Raw genomic sequence first — 12621 nt, 5'->3', positions numbered from 1 at the left:
CAGTAGATCACAAGTGTTCTAAATCCTTCTTAAATCTTACTTAAATCTGTCCCTCCTTCTACATTCACATATAGAGTGCCTTTGTAGATTCAGGCTCAGGTCAACCGTGACCTGTTCTATTGTAAAAACGTCCCCTCTTTCTGAATCCTTCAACACTTTAAAATTTTTTCTCAATTTAATTTTTAAACATTTCCCTGTGGTAAGATATACACCACAAAACTGCCTTTTTAAAAGTGAAATTTAGTGACAAAATCATTGCAATCTGATCTTCATTCATTTCCTGACTCTACCACCTCCCGATTCTTTTTTATGAACTCACAGAGATCAGTAAATATAAGTAGTTTATTCCATTTTGCTCAAAACCTATCAGTGGTTCCCCAAGACCCTAGGGAGAGGGTCCTGGGACTCTGGTGGGCTCCCAAAGGGTGCAATTTGAATTGTGGGTGGTGATTCCAGGGAGCCTGCCAGAGGCACCCGTCCTAGCCCTGTGACGTTCCATCAGGAGGTTCAGCAAGGTGAACACAGGGTTGGACCGGGTGCTCCCTGGAAGAGAGGTCAGGTCTGGCAGTATGACTGGCATTCTCTTCTACTAGAGAAGTGGTCTGTGGGCCATATGCCTCAGAGTCACCCAAGGTGCATGTTGGCATTGCAGGGTTTGGGACCTCATGTGGGCAAACGAGTCGGAGGTCTTCCTCTCCTACGGCAGTAGACTCCACGTGCCGTGGTGTGTGTATTGCAGGAGTGCAAGGAATACCACGCGCATCCAGCAGCTCTGGAGGAGGTTGGGCAACTACCAGGCATGTGTGGTCCTCTTCGACTGCCACTAAACAGAGGTGAGCAACAGTTCCTAGAAAGCCATGGAGGCGCTCAGTAAAACGTGCCAACACAAATGCGCAGCATTAAAAGATGTGTGCATACGATATCTGACAAACCCATAGGCGTGATAGTAATATTTGTCCTTTATATCCAGGAAAGACTGAATGTCTTATCAGATATGATTATGTTTGGGGACCTGAAATTCTTTTCATATTCTCAAATAGCATCAAAAATAGTGATTCATCAAATTTGTTCTCTATAATATTCGTAAAAGCTCCCTTAAAGTTCACCTGTAGTTGACCTGTGGACGGGAAAATGGGGCTTGAAATTGAGGAACCACAGTTATAACGACTTTAATCGACTTGAAAAACATCAGAAAGGAGGATATAAAGATATATAAACATGGCACACACAACATAAACAACTTATTTCATTTGGCAGAAGGTATCTTTAGGGAGGGGAATGGATGGAAGCTATTCCTTTCTATGCCTGGTACATCTTTATCGTCAGCATTTACAAAGCATTGGCATTTTAAGATCGTCTTAATGCTTTCCTGCCTGGGATATTTCTTCTCAATCAGTGGAAATACCAGCAAAAAGTGACAAGTGATTGTCAAGCTGGGAATGCCTCTTCACAACACACTGGGAGGAATTCCCCACTCTTTGATCATAGGATCCGGTGCAAAGATGCAGTTTTGAGGTAGTGTTCTAGCAATCATTCTTACACTTCTGGTTTGACCCAGGGCTGTGAATGGGGTCAACCCTTTGCTGGGAATTTGCATTTGCACCCCAGATAATCAAAATCAAAATCCACACTTTAACGAGATCTCCCATGATTCTTTTGTATACATAAGACTTAATCACATGTGAAATAAATACACAAGAATCACCTGGGGATCTTATTTAAATGTAGATTCTGATTCAGTATATTTTGGTTGAAATGCAAAATTTCTTCTTTTTTTATCGTTTTGTTAGGGGCTCGTACAACTCTTATCAAATCCATACATACATCAATTGTGTAAAGCACATTTGTACATTTATTGCCCTTATCATTCTCAAAACATTTGCTCTCCATTTAAGCCCCTGGCCCCAGGTCCTCATTTTCCCCCTCCCTCCCCACTCCCCACTCCCTCATGAACCCTTGATAATTTATAAATTATTACTTTTTCATATCTCGCCCTGTCCGATGCCTCCCTTCACCCACTTTTCTGTTGTCCATCTCCCAGGGAGGAGGTCACATGCAGATCGTTGAAATTGGTTCCCCCTTTCCAACCCACCCTTCCTTTACCCTCCCAGTATCGCCATTCACACCACTGGTCCTGAAGGTATCATCCACCCTGGATTCCCTGTGTTTCCAGTTCCTGTCTGTACCAGTGTACATTCTCTGATCTAGCCAGACTTGCAAGGTAGAATTGAGATCATGATAGTGGGTGGTGGGGTGGTGGAAGGGGGCAAGGAAGCATTTAGGAACTAGAGGAAAGTTGTATTTTTCATCATTGCTACATCACAGCCTTCCTGGTTCATCTCCTCCCTGAGCCCCTTCTGTAAGGGATTATCAGAGGCCTACAAATGGGCTTTGGGTCTCTACTCCGCACTACCCACCTCATTCACTATGGTAAGATTTTTTGTTCTGATGATGCCTGATACCTGGAACGAACCAGTCTGGAATCCTGGTTTAAACACATTATAATATCTGTGATTTCTATTGATTTTACTGACCATTTAATCCTCAAGGAGCTCTCCTGAAGTATTACTGAATATTACTTCTTGTCCCTTGTCTTGAAGGACCCTGGGCTTTCTACTCCCATGAAGAGTTAGAGTCTTGGAAACCCATAGGGACAGTTCTACCTATAGGGCTGTCCTATAGGGAAATTCTGTCCTATAGAGCTGCTGTGAGTCAGAATCAACTCTTCAGCAGTGAGTTTGGTTTTCATTTGGTCTCCTGTTTCTTCCATGGAATGATTACCCATGATGCTTTGGCCCCAATAGCTCTAGGTGACTACCATAGAAGCTTGTTATAACGTTAGAGTCATCCTGAAATTTCTGATTGCCTGCTATTCTGTTTAAGGCACTCCAGTGGCACTGTTGGGAAAGCGTTGAACTGATAACTGCAAAGTTGTTGGTTCAAACCCATCAGCTCTTCCAAAGGAGAAAGATGAGGCAATCAGCTTCTGTAAAGTTGTATAGCCTTATGTGATAGGTGGGTTTGTTGTGTCAACATGGCCAATGAACACATGTGAGATTGGTTGAAGGGCGGGGAGATAAAAAGCTCAGCGAGCCTCGCCTCTCTCTCTCTCTTGCTCTTTGATCATCGGACGAGTGTGCAGCTGCCTTGCTCGTTCTGTGCCTCCATTTGCAAGCTACACTATCTGTGGGACACCTACCTGTGGACCGTGTCGCTGTAACTTGAGATTCCTTCAAGACCTGCTTCTCCACGCTACTGGAAGGTACATCTCTTGAGCTGAGGACTGTCGGACCCTGACATCTGCCTGACTGTTGGTGACCTGCTTGCTGTTTGCTGCCTGTGGCCAGATAGCCTGAACTGCTCCACGGAGGACTAACCCACGGCCCTCAAGACTTGAAGGACTGACAGTGTACTAGCTGTCTCATGGAAGAGAGGTATACTGAGCCATTTGTACTGCTTTATAGATTAGTTAACTATTTCTTTTCCTATCTATCTATATAAATATATACAAAATTATTAGTGTCCCGGTTTTGTTTCTCTAGAAAACCTTGTCTAACACACCTTGGAAGTTCAAGTTAGTGCCACATAGCCATGATTTGGCTTTGGCTATAGTGCTCTGAGAGATTTGTCTCCACAGTCTGGGGGGCGGGGAGGAGCGCTTTTGGCCTTTGAACACAACCATGATCATTGTTATGGATTGAACTTCCCCACAAAGACATGGTGAATATATTGTTTGCAAACAGGGTCTGAGAAGATATTACCAGCTAACATGAGTTTATACCAAAGTAGGCCCTAGTCAGCGTGAGTGTTGTCCTTAGAAAACAGCAGAGAGACACAGATAGCCACAAAGCTGGAGGGTAGCTGGATGAGGAAGGAGGTAGAGATTATTGGAGGCAGAGCTGAAAGCCAATGGATACCAAAGATCTCCTCAAACTATTGGAAATGGGGTGAGAAGCATGGAATAGATTCCTCCCAAGAGTTCTCAGAAGGATCCACATGGCCAACACGCTAATTTCTGACTCTCTAACCTCCAGAATTGTAAGAAGATCGATTTCTTTGCATAGAATCCACACTCAGTTTGTGCTAATTTGTTACTGTAGCCCTAGGAAGTCATCTACTGATGGAGAAAGTAGAAAAAAGAATTCCCATTTATCGGTCGCTTATTTGCCAGGCATTGTGCAAAGTGATTCACATGCATTATTCCATTCGGTCTTCACAGTAGATTTGTGGGCTCTGTTCCATTTTATTTCCATGTTCCAAATGAGGAAATAGAGACCCAGAAGATTTCCCTTTTACATGTTTAGGTAATTGCAATGTTGAAGGCAGGACTGAGTTCTGAACCTGGGTCAGTATTGCTCCAGAGTTTTAAAACCCAATTTAACTGTAGACCGGTGTGGGGAGGGGAGCAGAGAGAGCTCCTAGAGGGCCAGGGTCCTGCTGACAAGTTCTCCACAGGAGATCCAGGTGAGTTAGTCGATTCTAGACAACGCTACATGAGATGACAATGACTGATTTGTGGAAGGACTTCCAGGGTGAAGGAAGGCCACAAATCTGATTCTTGTTTCACCCCCCAAACAACTCTATGTGAAGAGTATTGTTAAAGTGACGAGAATTTCTGCATGTCTTGGAATATTGAAGTTACTGCAAATAGCAGAAACCACCATTAATTTCAGAATAGGTTTAGTTTGTGAGTCACTATCTAGAACTACATGTATATATATAGATAATCTTTTACTAGAACAAAACATTGATGAACAGATCTCTGATCTATATTAGAAAGATTTTTTTCTTTGATCTTAAAATGAATCACAAAGGAAAATGTAGATAGGTTTGACTTCATAAAAATTAACTAACACCTGCACGCCACAAAGTATTTTAAACAAATTAAAAGGCAAATAAACATCAGGGGAAACACTTCGAGTAAATATAAACAAAGACTTAATAGCCTTAATATCTCAAGACTTCATACATATTGATAAAGAAAACAATAATATTCCCCAATAGAGAAAAGAAGCAAAGAATAGTGACATAACTTAGAGTACGTTCATATGATGGAGCATTAAGAACTATCTCCATGTCGGATCAAAAGGGTTTCAGCAGCAGAAAGTCTCATAATGCAATGTTCAATTTAAAAAGCCAGTTATGAAGTCATGTTCAATAAAGGAACAGTCCTGTTACCATTCCCACTTTATATTTAGGTAAATGAGCACCCATCTTTGTCCAGTATGAATTCACACAATTTCACCTGGGTTTCAAAGAGGTTGAATAACTTGCTCAAAGTCATGATGTAAATTCACAACACAGCTGGGATGTCACTCCAAATCTGTCTGTCCGTCTGTCACCAACTCTCTCTAATGACTTTGACTCAGACCTCACTTCATTCTGGGGCCCGGAGTGCCTCTCCCAGTATTCAGAAATAAATACCACTGGTTGGATTCCGGGAGGATCAGGGACTGACAAGGCTATGGGATCAGACCGATTTGAACGACTTTGGACAAGGTAGCGGCCCCCAGCTTCCACTCCTCCACCGCAATTAACTATTGTGAAGATTAAGTGAATTGATGTATTTGGAGATGGAGCAGAGCACCTTGTTTAAAGGACGTGTTCGGTAAATGGAAGCTATAACTTTTATTAATTAAACAGTCTCACACTTCTTTTTGAAATAAGGCACTGGATTTACTATCTTCACAGAACTAAACTTTCTCCATCCCTGCTTGGTGGATGGGCTGGAATACAGCCACAGAATGACAGGGAAGACACTCTCTTGTTTGGGAAAGTAACCTTGATACTTTCTTAAGAGTATTTGAGATCTGATGGCAAACGGCTACACGGTGGGCTGCTAACCCGAAGGTAGGAGGTTCAAACCAGCTTAGTGACTCCGTGGGAGAAAGCTCTGGTACTTTTCTCCCACCAGGGTTACAGCATAGAAGTGCTAAGGGACAGATCTGCTCTGCCACACAGGGCCACTGTGAATTGAACCCAGACTCCATGGCACCGAAATCCACATTTGAGATTTGAGGATGCTTGTTGAAAGCCCAACGAAAAAGCAATGGGCTCAACCCGCTACCTCTGAGAAAGTACAATTTTTGTTGTTCTCCTAGGAGGGAGGAGGGAGAGAAGTCCAAGGGACCGCAGTGTGGCTGGCTTGGCAGGAAGGGAGCAAGTGAGCTACGGGAAGTTTAGGCGAAATCCCCTCCCGTGGAGATGACCCAAGCATTTGTGTTTAATGCTTACCATGAATTTGTTGTGTAGTTGCAACGTTGTTCTATCTTCTTCATCCCCTGTCCCCAGAGATGCCATCCGAAGGTCTTCTGCACTCCCAAACACATCAGGTGAACTTTTAAATATCCAGAAATGAGCTCCTCCGTGACCACAGTGACATGATTCTGGTGGAGGCAACACTTACAAAAGGAGCCTGGAAATCGGGACGCCTGAGGACACACAAATCCCTCCAGGAATCCACAGAAATCATTGGATTCCATGGAGTGAGGAGTGGGGATTCTCATTGATGGTAAGGATCTGTCACCTGGCTGTGCTTGCCACAGTAATGAATGTTCAGCAGGGATTTGCTGAAGACCCGAGGAGCACCATAAAGAGCATATCTATGTGGCCCAGACTCTAATTCCGTAAGAGTTCGCAGAAGGGAGAGGCTCTTGGGTGCTGAACTAAGCAGAGGAGGTTTTGTTCAGAGGGTGACACTTCTGACACCTTGGAGAGCTGGCCCAACAGTGAGCTTTGCTATGTCACTGGCTTGATAGGGGCACGTGAATGGAGAGTATGGGTGAGGCCAGCAGCTCTCCCTCCCGTTAGAAACAGGTGTTGGCTGTTCTGTTCACCTCTGAGGGCGGTGCTTGGATAGACTTAGAGAGAGTGGTCAGAAAGGATGCTGCTGTTGCCATCCACAAAGAAAGGACTATCGATGACTGCATTTTGGATGGGTGCAAATGATGCAAGGATCCAGGGGCCGGTGGCCTGAGTGCCACCGAAGAGGAGGGGGCTTGCCAAGAACCCACGTGTCCAGATAGGATGGGATTCGGGCAGCGCAGAATGGTCAATGCACCCGTTGCCTAGGAAAGGGCACCTTGGACGCCTCTCAGTTGGAAGATATTATCTCCAGATGGAGACCTCTGCCTGCTGGCAAAGTCGACAACATTATTTGGTAATATTTTGATGTGCTCTTTATGTGGAAAGGGGCTTTTATTGACATAGCTTTCGCGTCACATGCCAACTGCTCTAACTTTGTCTTCTCCAAGGGCCAGCAGCAGTGAAGATGGTGGGTCTTGGAATGGCGTTAGGGGCCAAAAGAAGGGGCTGAGAATGGGCTTGTGCCCAACACCGCGTCTCAGCCAGAGTATCCAGGCCTGGGCTTGATTTGCATTCAGCGGGCGTGCCTGGTTGGTGGAGCTGGCCTCACTTGTCATTCGGGCGACTCTGGCAAAAGCCCCAGGCAAGGGGTGACAACAAACGGGGTGACACTGCAGAGGGCAGGGGCTGGGAAGGGGGGCTCGCGGGGAGCCCTTTGTGGTTTCAAGTGATGCATCTGCCTGTGCCTCCTCCCTGTTTGGGAGACAACAATGTAAGACACACAAAGAAAGACATCCCCATTACCGAAGTGACCCCCGAAGGAAAACATGTCCGTCTCTGCTCTGAAATCCGTGCCTCTCCTACAAGCAGCAATTGTTCTAAACATTTAGTTTCTCCACACAGTTAGGCGTTCACTTGCCCGTGCTCTCTCTCTCTCTTTCTCTCTCACACACACACACACGAAATTACTTTAGTCAGCACAAATATAGAGGCAGAACCAAACCCAGTAATATCATATCTCACACTGCTATCCATTTTCCGCCAGCAGAACATTTTGGGACACAAAGTCCTTTGTGTGTTTCCAGAAGCTCAATTCAATGACATCGCACGAATGACTCCAACCCGATAGCGTGTTCTGCACCGTTTCAAACTGCAACCTCAAAGAAGGGAAGGGCTTGGACCCCAGCCAGAGCATAATGACTTCAGTTCTTAAGAAAATCCAGCAGCCATGGCAAGACACTCAATATTTTCTTGCCGGCGAAATTTAAGAATCGACTCTAATCACCTAGCGACCCCCACCAGCCCGTCCTCCATTTTGCTATGGTTTGTGTTAGTGAAGGCCCTCCCACGTCTGCTTCGGCTTAAGAAAATAAATAAGTTTACAATATGTTTTTAAAAATTGGGCTGAATCAGACAATTGTATACTTTAGACAACGAAGGCAAAATGTAAAACAGGCTAATCATGATTCCAAATTCAATCTTCAGGGCCCTAATTGATCCCATCCCAAAGGTAACATTCTATCTTAATTGACATGCCGAGATGGTTACAATTATGTAAAATAAAACTGGGCCTGTTGGAAAAGCCACGTCTTCTTGTTGGGCAGGAGATGGCCAGCTTTTATACTAGTTGATTGCAAAAGGATGCAACCACTTTGCTCCTATTTCCTTTTTTGGTTTGGCCCTTGTACTGAGGTTGTTGGCAAGCACCCCCATGGTCCCCCTTCAATGAAGTACAAACCTCAAGGGGAATTTGATGCCCTTATATATTCCTTGGGATTGGGGGGAGGCCCAGTGGAAAGGGCCCATCTTTCCAATATCCATTTTGCAAGTGAGTTCCAGAAAGCAAAGACGAAAGCTCGCATTTTCAGGTTTGTTGGCAGAGCGGGTTTTCTGTCTGTTTGTGACCACACGCACGAGCTCGTGCTCAGCCTCGATAGGAAACAGATGGCAGTGAGCGGGTGAAGGGTGGGTGGAAATCACACGATGTCGACCTACGGATTGGACCCACGGCCCTTCCCCATCTCGATGGAGGCAGAACAGCTCATCAGTGATTCCCAGAAGGAGCTTGCAGCCTCTCCCAGACCCCTCCGGCCCTCTGCCTTCTCCACCAGGAGCGCCCTGACAAGGGAGGCCAGGACTCCCTGAGGAGCTGCCGGATGTTGAGGGGGGAGGAAGCAGGAGGCCTGTTTATGCAATCAGGAGAGGCAGGGGCCTCCTGCCACGGTACGGAACACCTGTGCCTCTTGGCGTCTTGCCTCCCTGACTGGGTGAACCAAGCGAGTCTGATGATTAGTCTTAGACTCCCTCCCTGCTTGCCAGCGCCAGCCCTGAGAGCACAGTTAAGACAACATCTCCGCCGAGCACGCGCCTCTGCCTTACAAGAATGCCACTTAGTCAACATCCCCACTGGCCGTGACTTTGTTCTGAGCCTCATCCAGTCTTGCCTGGACCGTTGCAATGGATTTTCGATGTGGTCATTCTGGAGTCCCTGCCTGAGACCTCTCCCCAGGCCTCTCAGGTGATGGAGATGGCACACAACTGTGGTTACCCACTCGTTGGAACCTGCTTATCTTTGGCTGTTCTTTCTCACTCCTGTATCCATGACATTGAGCACAATGCCAGGCTTAGTATATGGCTGCTGATTAAATAATCAAAAATAAAAACAAAAACGGACTAGCGATGCTTTGTGGCTGCTCTCGTTGACTACCATGGAACCAGCCCTGGGGGGTGACTGGGGCCTCACACCTTGAAATGCTGTCTGCGCTTCTGCCTTTTGCCCTGATGGGTGGAGGACGACTGTAGGAACTCATCCAATCCAAACTCTTTGGCATGGAGTCGATGCTGACGTATTGCTTCCTTATAGGACAGGTATATCCTCCCTGTGGTTTCCAGTGTGACTCAAAGAAAGATTTGCTTAGGGGCCATCTAGCTCAGAAGCAACCAAGGCCATGTGGAAGAAGCACACCAGCCTGTGTGATCACGAGGTGTCAAAGGGATCAGGTATCAGGCATCAAAGAAGAAAAAAATCCTATCATTGCTCACCTTCACGATTCCATCGCTAAAGACCAATGGGTGCATAAGCAAATGTGGTGAAGAAAGCTGATGGTGCGCGGCTATCAAAAGATATAGCAACCGGGGTCTTAAAGGCTTGAAGGTAAACAAGTGGCCATCTAGCTCAGAAGTAACACAGCCCACATGGAAGAAGCACACCCGCCTGTGTGACCATGAAGTGTTAAAGGGACCAGGTATCAGACATCAAGAAAAAAAAATCATTGTGAATTAGGGGGAGTGCAGATCGGGGACCCAAAGCCCATCTGTGGGCAACTGGACATCGCCTTATGGAAGGGTTGTGGGGAAGTGATGAGCCAGTCTGGGTGCAGTGTAGCAATGATGAAACATACAATTTTCCTCTGCCCCCCAACTATCATGACCGCAGTTTTACCTTACAAATCAGGCTAGACCAGAGGATGTACACTGGTCCAGATAGGAACTGGACACACAGGGAATCCAGGACAGATAAACCCCTCAGGACCAGTGGTGAGAGTGGCGATACCAGGAGGGCAGAGGGAAGGTGGGGTAGAAAGGGGAACTGATTTCAAGGATCTACTTATGACCTCCTCCCTGGGGGATGGACAACAGAAAAGGGGTGAAGGGAGACATCGAGCAGTGTAAGATATGACAAAATAATAATAATTTATAAAGTATCAAGGGTTCATGAGGGAGGGGAGAGTGGGAAAGGAGGGGGCAAATGAACTGATATCAAGGGCTCGAGTAGAAAGCAAATGTTTTGAGAATGATGATGGTAACAAATGTGCTGGACACAATAGATGTACATATGGATTGTGAGAAACATTGTATGAGCCCCTAATAAATGATTTTTTTTAAAAAGGTGTTTTTTTTTAATTGATCCATTTCAAACATAGATTACTAGACCTTTTTTTGGTAATCTACCTTAATCTGAAAGCTGCACAGCAACCTGTTCATCCTCCTGGTAACGTGACACACAGACAGATAGGTGGTGGCAATATATGAAGTGCATTGACTGGGAATCAAACCCACGTTCCAGCAGAAAGGGGAGACTGGATGGCCACAAGTCAAGAGTTGTTACCTATGCCAGGTCCTTAGACACGGGCGTCACAGCGAAAGAGACACCATATGGCTTGACAGTGGAACCTGGCTTTGGACAATCATTGTCCGTAGACAGCAGTTACTCTCTGCAGACCCCCAGGCCCCAGTGCTGTATGGATGTTAGACCACCTTGTTCAACAAACTGTTTTGCACAAGAACCCGAGAGACGCCAAGTGCCTTCCCGAGCCCTGGCAGTCAGTTGCAGGCAGGGCTGCAAGGAGAACCAGTGTCTTCTGGCCTGAGGGTCTTGGGTAGGCTGAGGTCTCCCATTAGTTTTGGAAATGAAGAGAAGCTCTTCATGGCTCCTCTTTGATCACTGCTCCCCTCCATCTCCTACTGTTAGGTTACTTGTGCTCAAGGCTCCCATGGAGAACGAGCAAACTTGCTCACGGGTCAGAGGAGGCAAAGAGGACTTTGGAGTCAGGAAGACCTGGGCTCAAACCTCAGCTTCACCATTTCATTGCTTTATGGATGGGTGCACTCTACTTAACTCTCTGAGTCTCAGTTTCCTCGTGATTATAGTCTCATAGGGTTGTGAGGAGAACGAACTGACAAAGCATGAAGGAAAGTCCCTGCAACATCACAGACACTTGTTATTGGATGTCATAAAGATTTTGTTGACCCCCACTCCCCCGAACTGGCTCATGGTGATCCTATGAGACAGAATAGCACTGCCCCATCGGGCTTCCCTGGCTGTACTCCTCATGCCAGAGCCCTGGTGGCCCAGTGGCGAAACATTTGGCGACTAACCAAAGGTTAGCAGTTCAAATCCACCAGCTGCACTGTGGGAGAAAGATGTGGCAGTCTGCTTCTGTAAAGATTTCTAGTCTTTCAAATCCCATGGAACAGTTACACGATGTCCTACAGGGTTGCTCTGCATGAACACTGGGTGGACAGCAACGGGTTTACTCCTTCCTATTTACAAAAGAAAACCCTTTAGAAATTGTGAATTAGGTGGGGGCTCACATTTCAGATCATCAATCTTGCTTGTATTCAACAGTTTACACTACTTTCCAAAGCCCCCATAGCTTACCTTGCCCCCACCCAGCCCCACCCCCTTTGATTTCTCTTTTCTCTTATGGATTACTCTCTTCCCCTGCACAGGGTTAATCGATGGAAGCAGATCACTAGGAATTTTTCCTACAGGGTTGCTGGGTGAGCTTTTACCGCCAGCCGTTTGGTTAGCAGGTGAGTTGACTAAGCATTTGTGTCCAATGCTTACACCACAGCACCACCGGGTTCTGATGAATATCATCTATACCCTAGACTCGCTGAAGAACTAAAACATCAGTCTTGGAAGAAAATAGTCAGAATGATCCTCAAATGCAAGGACGGCAAGACTTCATCTCATGTGCTTCGGGGAGGAAAGATCAGTTCCCAGAAAAGGACATCATGCATGGTAATTTGGAGGGCCAGCAGGTAAGAGGAAGGTCGGCACGGAGCTGGGTCAGCAGTGAGTGCAGCAATTAACTCAAGCACAGGCACAGGCTGCTCTGAGATGGGGCCAGCTTGCAAGCAGCTAACAGCAACACGTTGGCATGACAATGTTTCAGGAAAGACAAATTGTTAGAAAAGAGTAACTTGCATGTTAAAATAGAGGATCAGTAAGAGTGAGGGAAACCCTTAGTAGCAAGGATTGATTGATATACAGGATACAAGTGTCTTGTATGTCCAGGGTGTCAAATACGA

This window comes from Tenrec ecaudatus, chromosome 1 (assembly GCF_050624435.1).
Source record: "Tenrec ecaudatus isolate mTenEca1 chromosome 1, mTenEca1.hap1, whole genome shotgun sequence".
In the NCBI taxonomy this organism is placed as follows: domain Eukaryota; kingdom Metazoa; phylum Chordata; class Mammalia; order Afrosoricida; family Tenrecidae; genus Tenrec; species Tenrec ecaudatus.
The sequence above is the reverse complement of the archived record's forward strand: the minus strand, read 5'-3'. Positions refer to the sequence as shown.